The sequence below is a fragment of the Malaclemys terrapin genome, chromosome 3 (genome assembly GCF_027887155.1).
Source record: "Malaclemys terrapin pileata isolate rMalTer1 chromosome 3, rMalTer1.hap1, whole genome shotgun sequence".
Classification (NCBI taxonomy): Eukaryota; Metazoa; Chordata; order Testudines; family Emydidae; genus Malaclemys; species Malaclemys terrapin.
Window position 1 is genome coordinate 114,100,060 of NC_071507.1, and position 13,955 is coordinate 114,114,014.

Consider the following 13,955-nt stretch of genomic DNA (forward strand, 5'->3'; position numbering starts at 1 on the left):
TGACAGGGCCACATCAAACTCATGATCCATTTTGGTCAATTTCACGATCATAGGATTTTGAAAATTGTAAATTTCACAGTTTCAGCTATTTAAATCTGAAATTTCACAGTGTTGTAATTGTAGGGGTCAGGGCCGGCTCTGGCTTTTTTGCCCCCCAGGCAAAAATGCCTCCCGCCGCCCCACCCCCCCCCCAGCGGGGAGCGCGGCAGGGGAGGGCGCCGAGCCCGGCCGCGGCCCTGCTCTCCCCAACCGGACGGAGTGCCGGGAGGAGGGCGGAGTGCCCGGCCGGGGCCCCGCTCTCCCCGACCGGATGGAGTGCCGGGAGGAGGGCGGAGTGCCCGGCTGGGGCCTCGCTCTCCCCGACCGGCCGGAGCGCCGGGGGGAGGGCGGAGAGCCCGGCCGGGGCTCCGCTCTCCCCGACCGGCCGGAGCGCCGGGGGGAGGGCGGAGAGCCCGGCCGGGGCCCCGCTCTCCCCGACTGGCCGGAGCGCCGGGGGGAGGGCGGAGAGCCCGGCCGGGGCCCCGCTCTCCCCGACTGGCCGGAGCGCCGGGGGGAGGGCGGAGAGCCCGGCCGGGGCCCCGCTCTCCCCGACTGGCCGGAGCGCCGGGGGGAGGGCGGAGAGCCCGGCCGGGGCCCCGCTCTCCCCGACTGGCCGGAGCGCCGGGGGGAGGGCGGAGAGCCCGGCCGGGGCCCCGCTCTCCCCGACTGGCCGGAGCGCCGGGGGGAGGGCGGAGAGCCCGGCCGGGGCCCCGCTCTCCCCCCGGGTGAGCGCAGCCCCCCTCCAGGTGCTGCCCCAAGCACATGCTTGGAGGGCTGGTGCCTGGAGCCAGCCCTGGTTGGGGTCCTGACCCAAAAAGGAGTTGTGTGTGGGGGTTGCAGGTTATTGGGTGTGTGTGGTGTGGAGGTGGGATTGCAGTACTGTTACTTCTGTGCTGCTGGTAATGGTGCTGGGCAGCTGAAGAGTGGTGGCTACTGGCTGGGACCCCAGCTCTGAAGGCAGAGCTGCCACTAGCAGCAGTGCAGAAATAAGGATGGCATGATATAATATTGCCACCCTTACTTCTGTGCTGCTGCCTGCAGAGCTGGGCCCTCAGTCAGCAGCTGCCACTCTCCGGCTGCCCAGCTCTGAAGGCAGCAGCACAGAAGTAAGGGTGGCATGGTATGGTATTGCCATCCTTACTTCTGTGCTGCTGCTGGCAGGACACCACCTTCAGAGCTGAGCACCTGGCCAACAGCTGCTGCTCTCCAGTCACCCAGCTATGCAGGGCTGGCTTTAGGCCGATTCCCCCGAATCGGGCCCCATGCCTAAGAGGCCCTGCGCCCTAAAGAAGAGGCGCCTTTTAAATTTTTTTTTTTACTCATCTGGCGGCGGTCCAGGTCTTCGGTGGCATTTCGGCAGCGGGTCCTTCAGTGCCGCGGAAGACCCGGAGCGAGTGAAGGACCCGCCACCGAAGTGCTGCTGAAGACCCGGACCGCCGGCGGGTATTTGAATCAGGCCCCGCACTTACTAAAGCCGGCCCTGGGCGCAGGTGACAGTTCTGAGATAGCTTGGGCCCAGGTTGTAGATGGCAGCAGCTAAGCTGAGGGACTTTGGTGCAGTTCCCCTTACCCAGCAATCAAAGCTGAAATCACCTCAGCTAGGTCAAATGGTAGAGCCCCTGGAACTGCCCAGGCCATACTTCCCTTTGGGGCTAGAGATGGACCTGCCTGGATTTTTGGACTCCTCCAACCTTTGACAACAAACTGCGTGGAGAAGAGGGACGTGTTTAGAACACATTGGCCTCCACAGCTGTTAGAGGAGGACAGAGGTTCAGACTATTGCCAAGACATCAAGGGAGGCATGAGTCTTACCTAACAGAGTTTGTTGATTTATGAATAGCCCTTGGTGGTACATACAGTTTCCCAGGCTAGCTTCCTTGGCGAGGGCTTGATTCAGTGTTATCTGAGTTTTCAGAAAGTACCCCTAGAAAATGAACCCAGCCTTTTTTGCTGCTGACAATCCCTGGCAGAACGGAGACACAAATCAGAACAAAGAGCCATTCCCTATAAAGGAGATGTGTCTGCACAAGCCACCAAAATATTGTCATCTATGTGTGCAACAGATACCTCTTGTATGTGGGAGGTCCTGTTTGAAAGCCTGTGATTATGTCAATACTCTGAAATTCTTAGTGGTTATAGAATCATTGGATGCTTTTTCGCTGTACTAAGGACAATTAGTATAAGAGGGTATAAGAGCAACATTTCAGATAAGGTAAATGAGGTCTCTAGGGCTGCAGGCTTGACAGAGTATTGAAATTAAAGGTCAGGTGACCCAAGGTGGTAGAGGGGTAATAGGTCTTCTGATCAGGACCAGAAATCCACCATTAGGGTTAAGTTAATTTGCACCAACTCCTTCAAGGGTAAGAAATACAGATTTAAGCAATGTCCCTTAATTATGCCAATACACATGATACAGGCTTCAATACAGAAAAAAATGAGAGACTGTAATCCCTGTTATTCTCATTACTGAACTTAATATTTTTTTGTGAGGTTTTAAATAATTGGGAAAGCAGATTAGTAGAAAGTGGCACAAAATGTTAGAGTAGCTTCTTTTAGAATGGAGGATTTATTACACTGCATGTTACCAGAAATAGGAAGGGACTTTGTAATTCCCCTTATATTTTCAGTTACATAGTTTTGCCGCAGAGGGGAAAAAAAGACAAATAGCTCCTGGAATGGCTGATTCAGACTATTTTATTTCTGGACTCTCCGTGAAAAGTGATTGCAGGTAGAGTATGTAAAAGCTTCCATAGTTTGAATAAAACTAACAAAATTAACTATAAATACAAATGGGCCAAACCCTCCAATTTCCCAATGAAAGAGGAATAATGGGATAGTAGTGTACACCAAGAACAGTGCTCCAGCTGCAGCCAGATAGATGCTCAATATATGTTATCGAGTTTCTATTATACCCTTACAAGACTATGGGCCTGTGATGCAGTGTCCACATGGCACAAAGCACAGCAGGTTGTTAGGGCAATTAACCTGACAGGCTGCACCTGGGAAGAGCCAGGGACTGATGGGCTGATTGATGATGAAGCCCAGCTGGGCAGAGGCAGCCCGAGCTTGTACAAAGCCTGCAAGCTGAGACCAGAAAAGGGTTGCTGAGGAAGTAGTCTGTAGTCACTCCTGAGGAGACGGTCTTGTGTGTGAGGCTAGTGAGATGCTGAAGAAAGAAGCAGTTTACAGTTTCTTTCTGGGAGGAGAGAATTTGGGTTAGTAAACCCAGAAGATGGGGCTAGAAGATAGAGGAGGGCATAAGGAAGGAGTCCAGGGAAATAGCAACAAGGTCTGGGAGCAAGTATCCTGTAGTTGCTAGATGTAGGATTGCTGGGCTGGATCCCAGAGTGATGAATGGGCCCAGATTCCCCTACCACCTGCTGGTAAAGTTGCACAGGACCTGGCCTTGGACTGGAAGACTGTGTAGAGTGGCATGAGGAATTAGTTTGGTAGGCCTCTGATATTACAGAAGGGGAGGACTATACACTGGTCTGGATGCAGAGCTCCATCAGAGAGAGAGAGCACTGCAAGTCCTGTGAAGCGAAGAGGGATGTGGTGTGAGCAACCGTCAGAAAGGGGGCATCTGACCTGAAAGAAGCTGATCCCCAGATGTAGCGCCAAGGAGGTATACTAGTGGTGAGTGAATCCCCTGGCAGGGGCATAAAATTGTCTCACAAGTAATGTTGAAGAAATTGCAGTGAAGAAGGGAATGTTATAATTTGCAATAACCCCAAAGTACAGAATTATTGGCAGAAAATTATATAATCATCAAAAAAACGACTGGGATGGGGAACGTCGAGTTTTCCCCATACAAGGTTGTTTAGGACAGTGTAAACAATACTGAGATAGTGAATGCAAACACACCCACATGTTTGTAAAAATGTTATTTTTAGCAGGGAGCCAAACTACAGTAAAAGCTTGGAAGCCTGAATCCCCTGTGAATTGTAATGACTGGTTATGGAGAATCTAGTATATGGTAAAAATGGACTTTGGATATAATTTTGAGTGATTTAGGAGTATAATTTACTTTTTTTCTAAAGTAACCTAGGCACTTAATGCAAGTAAATATGAGAAGCTCTTATGTGCTTTGCCCCTAAAGCTTTTTGAATGTAGGACTCAGGCTCCTAAGTCACTTAGGCACATCTGAAAACTTTATCCTGGGGAGTTTAAATTGCATTGACTTTTTAATGAGACTTCGGGCTCCTGTGGGACTAAGTCACTCCTACAAATGGGAAATTGGTGCTTTTTGAAGAGTTTGCAACTTGAAATGTCTGTTTGGTTTAAGAAAAAGTAAAGGCTCCTTCTTACATCACTTGGCAGAACACTGTCAAACCCTGAAGGAATTGGACACCCAGACAACTCAGTTTGAAATTTTGGACTAAACTTATTTCTCTATTTTGGAAAAAATAATAATTTGTGCATGTCAAGTGTCAGTGGAGAACTCTGAATGTCTGTTTCAGAATAGACGTTGCTAATGTTTGGTACTATGGTAGGGGATGAGATTTGCTATTTTATTTTGAAAGGGTGGATTGTGCAGTTGTTCACTTTGGTTAACATGAAAGTCATGACACTACTCTTGTGAATAAATGCCCAACTGCTGTGCTCTGTTGTTCAGATGTCTTATTTAAGCTCTGGTTTGGCATATGTGTGACTTGAGGACTTCTTGATGCCAACTGGCAGAGGGGTACATAAAAGTTACAGGAATCCCTTGGATCTGGTATCTACCTACTAGTCCACCAAAGAATGTAATGCAAGGTCTGTATTGAAAGCTGTGTCACACTGGTCATAACCATTGTGAGATGGATGTACAGAAAACATGTGAAGTTGTCTAAATACTGAAAATTATGTTCTCTAGGTCTAAAAGGCTTGATGCACTTACCCCTGACAGGAAGTGGGGAAGATACACTATCTTATTCTGGCTGGTCATGTGCGAATTAAGTATTGTATGGTTCATAATAGATGTCCATTTATAGTTAGGGTTGCTAACATTCTAGTCACACAAAACTGAACACCCTAGCCCTGCCTCTTCCATAAAGCCCCGCCCACTACGTTCCCCCTCCCTCAGTGGCTTGCTCTCTCTTCCCCTCCCACTCACTTTTGCTGGGGCAGGGAGTTGGGGTGAGGACTCTAGGGTGGGGCTGGGGATGAAGGGTTCGGGGTGCAGGAGGGGGCTCCAGGCTAGGGATGCAGGATTTGGAGTGTGGGAGTGGGCTGCAGGGGGTTGGGGTGCAGGATGGAAAGGGCTCTGGGTTGGGTGTGTGGGCTCTGGGATGGGGTCAGGGATGAGAGCTTTGGGCTGCAGGAGGGTGCTCTGGGTTTGGAGGGGGCTCAGACCTGGGGCAGGAGTTTGGGTTTTGGGACACGGGTTTACCTTGGGCAGTTCCCAGTCAGGGGAGCTCTGGCACTGTGGTGTGCCCCAGAAGCAGCCAGCAGGTCCAGGGAGAGGGGGCCAGGAGGCTCCATGTGCTGCTCTTGCCTGCAGGTACTCCCCCCCCCCCCCCATTCCCAGCCAATGGGAGTGCAGAGCCAGTGCTTGGGGTGGGGCAGTGCACAAAGCCCTATGGGGGGCTCCCCATCTAGGATCCTGACCTGCTGGCTGCTTCTGGGGTGCAGTGCCGTGCCAGCCAGGACAGGTAGGGACTAGCCTGCCTTAGCACCGCTGACCGGACTTTCAATGGCTTGGTCGGTAGTGCTGACCAGAGCTGCCAGGATCCCTTTTCGACAGGGTGTTCCGGTTGAAAATTGGACACCTGATCACCCTATTCATAGTCTCAGCAAAAGGCTAATCAATAGATTGCTTGTGCAGAAGGGAAAAACCAAAAGCAGCAGGGGTAATCCTGTTTAGGATTAAAACAATGAACTTTTGGAAACTATACCTGGGGTGCAGGTGAATCCCCAGTTATTTCTTCAGTCTGAAGACCCCCAGTGGCGTGTCCTATGAGAAGGGATCTCAGCCAAACTGGTTGAAAATGCCAAGAAAAGGATGGGGGTGGAGGTAAGCTATCTTGTAGGAGATAGGGGAATGTCTTGTGAGTTAAGTTTAGGATCCAGAAAGCATGTTATGATTTTGTTTTATATGCAACCATTTGTTACCAATATTCTTGCTCTATCACTTGAACCTCTGTTCTTTGATAAACTTATTCATGTTTTCATTAGATTATAGATAGTACTTAGAAAATTATATAATCTCTGTGTTAAGTGGGGTGGTGATCCTGACTTGAATCTTGCAAGCTGGTGTGTACATTTATTCCCAAGGGAGTAGTTTCAGAGTTCTGGGCATGTTCAGTGGAACGGGCTGGGCATTCCAGAGGCAAGTTCTTCAAGTGTCCAGGTTGGTGTGTGCCTATCGCTAACCTATACAGAGAGAGTAGGGCCTGTGGAGGCCTGGAAGGCAGGGCTTTTGTTGCCAGAGGCTGGTAGTTTCAGGGAGCTGATCCCAGCAGGCACAGACAAGGCTAAGGGCAGATGGCGGCGAGGTGCCTCACCACCCTGGCTATCCCTGGGAAAGCGTCACACAAATATGGAACAGGAATCATATTTTGTTATGATTAACCAAAATACTAGAAAAGGATTTTCAAAAACACTCAGGGTTGACCTTCAGAAGGAGCAGAATTAGGTCAATACTGATATTTTTGAAAATTTCAACCTAGATGTCCAAGATGAATACCCAAGTTGCATGCATCTAGGTAATGGTTATTCTAATTTGTGAAAAACAGATAATTTAACTTCAATAAAACCCCACTTTTTTTACTTTAAAAAAAAAAAGCTGCTTTGACTGTAGAGTGCTACTGTGCAGGGCTTTCATATGGAATGTGGTCATGTGGATAGTGTCATGGGTTATATAAATGTTGTGTTGGTTGGGGAAATTGCAGTTACATTCGATAACATTAAAGAAGAGTGGAGAATTTGTAGAGTTTATCATGTTTCAATTAATGTGAGATCTATGTGAATAGACCAGTTTCCTTTTTGTTTAGCCTGTGCAGTGTCCATTCATAAATCTCAGGGTTTGAATATGTATTCTCCACTAGTCAATGTAATTCAGGTTATAAGAAGGCAATCTTACCCTGCCTTCTTTTATCCACATAGGTTAGCAGATGTTCATAAGTTACTTCATCCCTTACTGGTTGCAGTTCTCGCCTCATAAGACTAGAAAATGTGTGTGCCCCCACATTTGCCAAGCCTAGACAGGAGATTGTTTCTGAGCTTATTGGTAAAGAAAATGCAAGTAACAGCATAACAGTTCAGTCCTGTAACATTAGCTAGATGGGTACATAAATCACTCCCAACTACTCCAAGTGTTAAGTGCATAATACTGTTAGTTCTGCTTAGCTCTCTTCCACTAGCTTGATAGACAGTTCTTGTACTGGATCTTCTTGTGCTTATGTGAAACAAGCATGTAAGAGAAACTTACAGAGAAATTGACAGGTTGTGGTTTGTTTTTCCCCCCTCCCCTTACCACAGAACAGAAAATGAGGGCTAACTGTCAGCACAGGCGCAGACTTTCTAATGTGCTGCGGGGTGCTCCCCTTTAACTCCACTCCAGACCCTGCCCCTACTCCACCCCTTCCCCCAAGGCCCTGCCTCTATCTGCCCCGCCTCCTTCCCCCAAGCGCACCTTGCAGAACAGCTGATCCATGGTGGGTGTGAGGTGCTGGGGGAAGGGGGAGGTGCACCCACTTTTTTTTTTTTTTTTTTTCTTTCTCCCATGGATCCAGCCATGGAACACCCACGGAGTTGGTGCCTATGACTGTGAGGAATAAGGAAACACCTCTGGGATTTTTAGCAGCAAGATAAAACTCTCTAGAGAGAACATTATAAGTCTATATTTGAGGTCAAGCTGCAGGTAACACTACTTGTAACATATATAACTGCATTCTTCTCTTCTTGATGAGTGGATACATTATATCTGCCTTTTGTTAAAATTTAAGGAATTAATTTAGCAGGGTTGTGTTCAGAGATGCAGGTGAAAACTAGAACAGAATTCTGGATGTGTAGAAGGACATTTATGTCTTCTGTACAAGTTTGATGCAACAGGTAGAAATACTAGTTTTTCTGCTATTAATGTATATCATCTTAAGCTGTAGTTTTCAATAAGGGGCTGTAATGAGGGCACTCACCTCCAGAGTGCATTCTAGTGACTGGGTGTGGTACTGCTGGCCTTTCTGTCCCGACTCCCTTTGGAGCTTGCTGACCTCACTAGGTGGGTCTTCAGTGGCTCAGCCCTCCAAATTACACAATCAAAACCAGATTCCTTCCGGAGTAGCAAAGAGGTCAACAAACTGTCTGCCCTCATCAGGGTCTCCAGCCCCATCTTTGGGCCCTCTAAATTCAGATCTTGGTTCAGGCCTCTAAAGGAACGTTGTTGCCTGCTCAGGGCTTAGACTGCTTGGTCAGTGGCTGGTGGGGGAACCCAGGCCTGACCACTTCTCTGGATTCCAACCCAGGGATCCTATAAATAGCGGCTACATACTGCTGCTTCCAGTTCACTGCTGCTATTCCCTGGACCTTTTCCCCACATAACCCCTTTCTCATCATCCTTCTCTCAGGGCTGAAGTTCTCAGATCCTCTTACTCACTGAATGCAAATGCTGCCCACACCTGTCTTCTGACTTTCTCTCAAGCTCCTATGCCTAGCAAGGAACACCCTTCTTTGCTCCTCTGGTCCCAGACAGGAACTGACCAGCTTGGCCCTGCAGCTCCTTTTATCTGAGCCATCTGGGCTCTGATGGCTGCTTCTATGCAACCTCTCTAGGCAGGCCTGGATGACCCACCTTCACAGTTCCTTTCCTGGGTTGGAGTATGGTAGGACTATGAAGACCTGGAACACCCTGTCACAGGGACAAACTACAGAATGTTGCCCCTGTTACACTGATGGAAGACGAGCAGTGGTGGAAATGCTAGGACACTGGATGGTCTAGAAGACTGAGATTACCTGCAGTTTAATAAAGTTTTGATAATGCTAGACAACTAAAAAAATTAACTGATAGCTCTAAAAATGCTACCTTTGCAATACTTTGTCCTTTTATCCCCGTTACATTTCTGGAGAACTCATAATCTATATATGATCTATGCCCAAAGTAAATGTACAATTAGAAGCTGTCAAAGGGGACTATACTACAGACTGTAGGTAAAAGTAGGAAGCTGTGTTTAGCAGACTCTAATGGGCTCATTGTGGATTTTTTCCATGTTGCCCTATTAGTAAGAGTCTTTCATGATTTTTCCATTTGCATTTCAGTGATATCAATAAGATATTTGAAAAAATCTCATTATTCAGATTATATTGATTTTTCTACCAAATTTGTACATTCCCCAAATGGTTCTATATGGAGATTGATAATTGCCTTTATTCATTTGTCATCTATATAAATTACAGATTGACTGAAAACACAAGGTTACAATGGAAATGTACATGTTCTTAACTATAGTGGTCACTAGAGCTCCCTGTCTGATGGCTTTTTGTGTTCCATTGTTACTGATGGCTGTTGGTTTACTTCTCCCACTCTTCTTTGAATCAGTGCCTCTGGGCTGATTGCCTGCAAGTATTCAGTGCACAATGAAAGGTCAGATGAGATGCAGAAGGAAACTTTGAAGGAAGTTTGGATATACACAAAAACATGGCAGCTGTTTGTAATTGGCCAAACCAAAGTTCTCCTGAGCCCTCCCAAACATTGGGAATATCTGGATCTGAACATCCTTGGTCAGGCCCATCCCTAGAGTGGATACAAAAAACAGATAGGTGAGACTGAGGGCTGGTGCTAGAGAAGAGAAGGATGGGGAGCAGAAAAGAGTGCCATAATCCCTGTTGCTATTTTCCCATGTATGCCCAGAATTATGCATGCAAAATTCTTCCTTTGGCACATGCTAGATTTGCTGGTGAAATATAGAACTCATTTGGTAGTTTAAAGGAACGATATTTGAATGGCAATTTCTTGAAATGGGTCTTCAGTAGAAATTGTTTTGATCCCCAAAATTGCCAGAATAATCTCCTGATTTATTACTTTTCTGAAGTTTGAGTCAAACCAGTAGAAAATTTATGAACAGTAAATTGCCGCTGCTGAAGCTGTGCTATAATATGTGCCCTGCAAGAAGAGCAATTGACTATAACTGTTTTATAAGGGGAGGGGGAGGAGAGGAGAGAATGAAAAGGATCTTTTCAGGTCTCTGTGTCTTGGGAGGCTTTAGCAGTCAGATGAAAGGATCTGTGTTGTCTAAACATCCTCCTGCAGTGTAATTGCCATAGCAGTTCATATAAAAGCAACAGTAGAAAGGTGTAAAAGTCATTAGCTAGGGAGAAATAGGAAGCAATCAGCAACACTTTAAACAAATTATTACCATGAAATTACACTCTCAGCTTGAGATAAGTGCCTGGGGTCTGTTAAAGCTATATAGGCCTCCACTGGCTTCCATCCTACTGCAGGGGTGTTTGAACAATTTGTATAGTGGGGGTGCTGAAAGCTATTGAACAAAACTGTAAACCCTGTATATAATGGAAACCACTTTGAGCCAGGGGGTGCTTTCCTACTGAGAAACTTATTTTTTTTTCCTGTTTGTTTATAAAGTGTTGGATTTAGGTATTAAGCAAGTGCTAAAATGTTTCTGTCCCAGGCTGTTGGGGGTGTGTGGTGGCTTTTCAAATCAATGTCATTATGAGTGGTACCACTCGTAAAGGACATAGCTCATAGGTAGCTCTTGGTGACAGTAAGTGTGCACATGTTTTATTTTTGTAAGATCATCCATGTGTGAGATGAGGGGGGAATACATGGTATAGGACAGCTGTCTTTCTTGACCCCTTTCTGAAGTCACAAGTACAGTGGGGTTTAGCTCAGGTCACTAGGCTGTTGCTCTGTCAAGCACAGCCAGCTCCCTGGGAAACTCTGTGTAGTACCAGGAGGGAGGTGTTTTTGTTGCCACTCTGCATCACCTCTATGAATCATCCAGTGGCCACTGGCACAAGCCCAAGGCTTTCCCTAAACACCCATATGCTTGTTCTCTCTCGATTCTCACCAAATCAGCAATAGCATTGAATTAAGGATCAAACAAGGCTTCACAGGAAGCTCTGAAAACATGGGGGAATAGTTCTGGCTGTACATCACTTCTAGGGTGGGTTTTCTTTTAAACCTTCTCTCGTTTTTGCTACTTGTGACATTAGAAGGGCAGGGTACAATAGGGTGACCAGTTGCCCTGATTTTATATGGACAGTCCCAATTTTTGGGTCTGTCTTGTATAGGCTCCTATTACCCCCACCCCGTCCTGATTTTTCACACTTGCTATCTGGTCACCCTAGGGCACAATGACATGATCTTTAAGAGTTTATCAGTTGTGCTGTTTAGCCACAATTCTTGATTACATCAGTCATCTATCAACCAACTCTGAAGTCACAAATATGATGGTAACTCCAAGTGAGGAATAAGCAATAGGAGCCAATAAGTTCTTAAACACCTCCTTTTGTAGATTTTTATTTATGAATGGAGATCTATATGAAACCATAATGATCACGAAGTAGAACATTTTTCAAAAATGTATGGGATCTACATCCGTATCAGTGGGTTACTGTTAAGGCAGTGTCTTTTTGTTCTGTTTTTACAGCACCTATCACCTCAGGGTCCATGACTGAGGCTCCTAGGTGCTATGATAATGCAGATAATTAATAATAGTAGAATGATAAATGCAGCCAACTACTTCGTCATTAGATGGCACTGTGCTTTTAAATCAGATTATCGGACTGTAGTCTTGTTCACGTGCTTTAGTTTTTGTCTAGGAATTTCTGGGTGAATTCAGGGTTTTATTCTGCCTATGCCTGTCAGGAACTTGCAATGTTATCACTTAGTGACCCAGCCATATGCTTTGCTTACAGGGATTGAATCTGGGACCTTTACACAGAAAAGTTTGAGTCTACCATTTGAGCTAAAGAATGATATTTGCTGGCTGTCTCGGTAGCAGACTCAAACTGCCATACATGTTCCATTGCTAGATAGAATCACAGTGTGATGACATGGGTTATACATACGTTTAGCCAATTTTCAGTTAGCAGGTTTTTAAGTGTACAAATTCCAAAATGATCAGAAAGAAGCTTAAGATCTTTTTAAACAATGTTGTATGTTTCTCTAGGCCCTCAGTGCAGGACATTTAAACTGAACATAAAATACCTACTGTTCCCAGATCTGGATTTGAGAACAGGCTAATGAAGACAAATCTTGTTCTCCTTAAATGGTCAAATCTGGTTCTGTTGAAGTCAGGAGTAGGTTTTGATGTGAATTTTTTTTTTAAGGTTTCTTTAATTGGTCTCCTTTTTTGAGGCTGTTCACTGACTTAGCAAAATGAGGGCTAACACTAAACTCAAAGGCATCTTTGGTTGTCTATATTGAGAACTTTGGAACACTGCATCTGATCAATTGAGAAATTTCAGGAAATGTTCTAGGCATCAATTGGCACAAGCCTGTTTACTTTTGTGTGAATTACAATACCAGAAAAGCTTAATTCACAGGAAAATAAGGGTAGATGTAATTTCAGTCATGTTGCAGTCCTATGGCTACAGGGTTAGAACTCGGGAAGCTGGGCTCCAAAAACAAGTCCTGTTACTTGGGTTAAAGGAGATTATTATTTATTATTTAGCTGTAGTGGTATTAAGGCTTATCTCTTTTGTGATCCAGTCATCACAAGGTGACAGTCAAACTGTTTGAGCAGATGTGACTATCAAGGCAATGGTAGACACTAGTGTGGTGGGGTGTGTACGCTGCACAGGCCCTGAATGGGTTAATGTGGGCCTGAGAGGACGGATTGCATCCTGGGCTGCACCTGGAGGGCTGGCCAACATTAACTGATGATGAAGCCCGGCTGGGAAGGGACTAGGAGAAGAGTATAAGTAGAGGAAGCTGAGAGTAGAAGAAAGGTATGGGGAGGGGAAAACTCTGCAGTCACTCTCTGGGATGAGAGAGTAGAGAAAGAGTTGATTCTGGGATTTTCTTCTGAATAGAGATGAAGCAGCCACTGGGAGTTGGGCAGGCTCCAGTGATAAGCCCTGATAAAAGGGCATGATCTGGACTTCCACGGGTGGTGCTCTGAGAGGTGTTCAGTGGAGGAACAGCTGGGGGGAGTTAAGACATGCAAGGCCAGGCTTGCGGAGAGTGGAAGTTGGTTTGTTTGGGATTGCAGGGGAGCACCCTGAGAGACAGGTAAACCTAGAGAAGTTCTGGGGAGAAGGCCTGGGAAAAGACCACGGTGAAGAAGCTCAGGGAGGTAACAGATAGGTCTGCACAGATGTAACTTGCCCGCTTGCTACAGTGTCCTGGGGATGTAGTGGGAGGGCTTGGATTGTCCCACCAGCTACCGGAGAGGATAGTATGAAGCCCCAGATATAAGGGGGCAAGGACATTGGAAAGCTCTGCACCAACAGGGTGTAAGGACCACAGGACCCAGAGTTAGGGCTAGAGACCTCATGTACAGACATTTGGAGAGGTGGTGGACTTAAATTGTGACCTGGTCAGAGGACTGAGTTATGGGAAGAGACAGGCAGGCCTGAGGAGTTAGCAGGGGGTGGTAGAGAGGAGAGCCTGCTATGCCACTCCCAGCCACAAGGGGGGTGACTGCAGTAAGTGAGCTCTTTCACAATTTGCAGAATGCCCCCATTCTCCTTTCTGAACAGGCATGAATTGCATGCACAGTCCCATCTAGGGTGACCAGATGTTCTGATTTTATAGGGACATTCCCTATTTTTGGGTCTTTTACTTATATAGGCTCCTATTACCCTTCTCTTTCCCCCCCCCCCCACACACTCCCTGTCCCGATTTTTCACACTTGCTGTGTCTGGTCACCCTAGTCCCATCTGAATAATACAGGTGACTTGATCCAGCCTTCCTTCATGGTCTTGTACGTACTCTGAGACTATTTACTACACTGCACCCTTCTGGCAATGTGTAG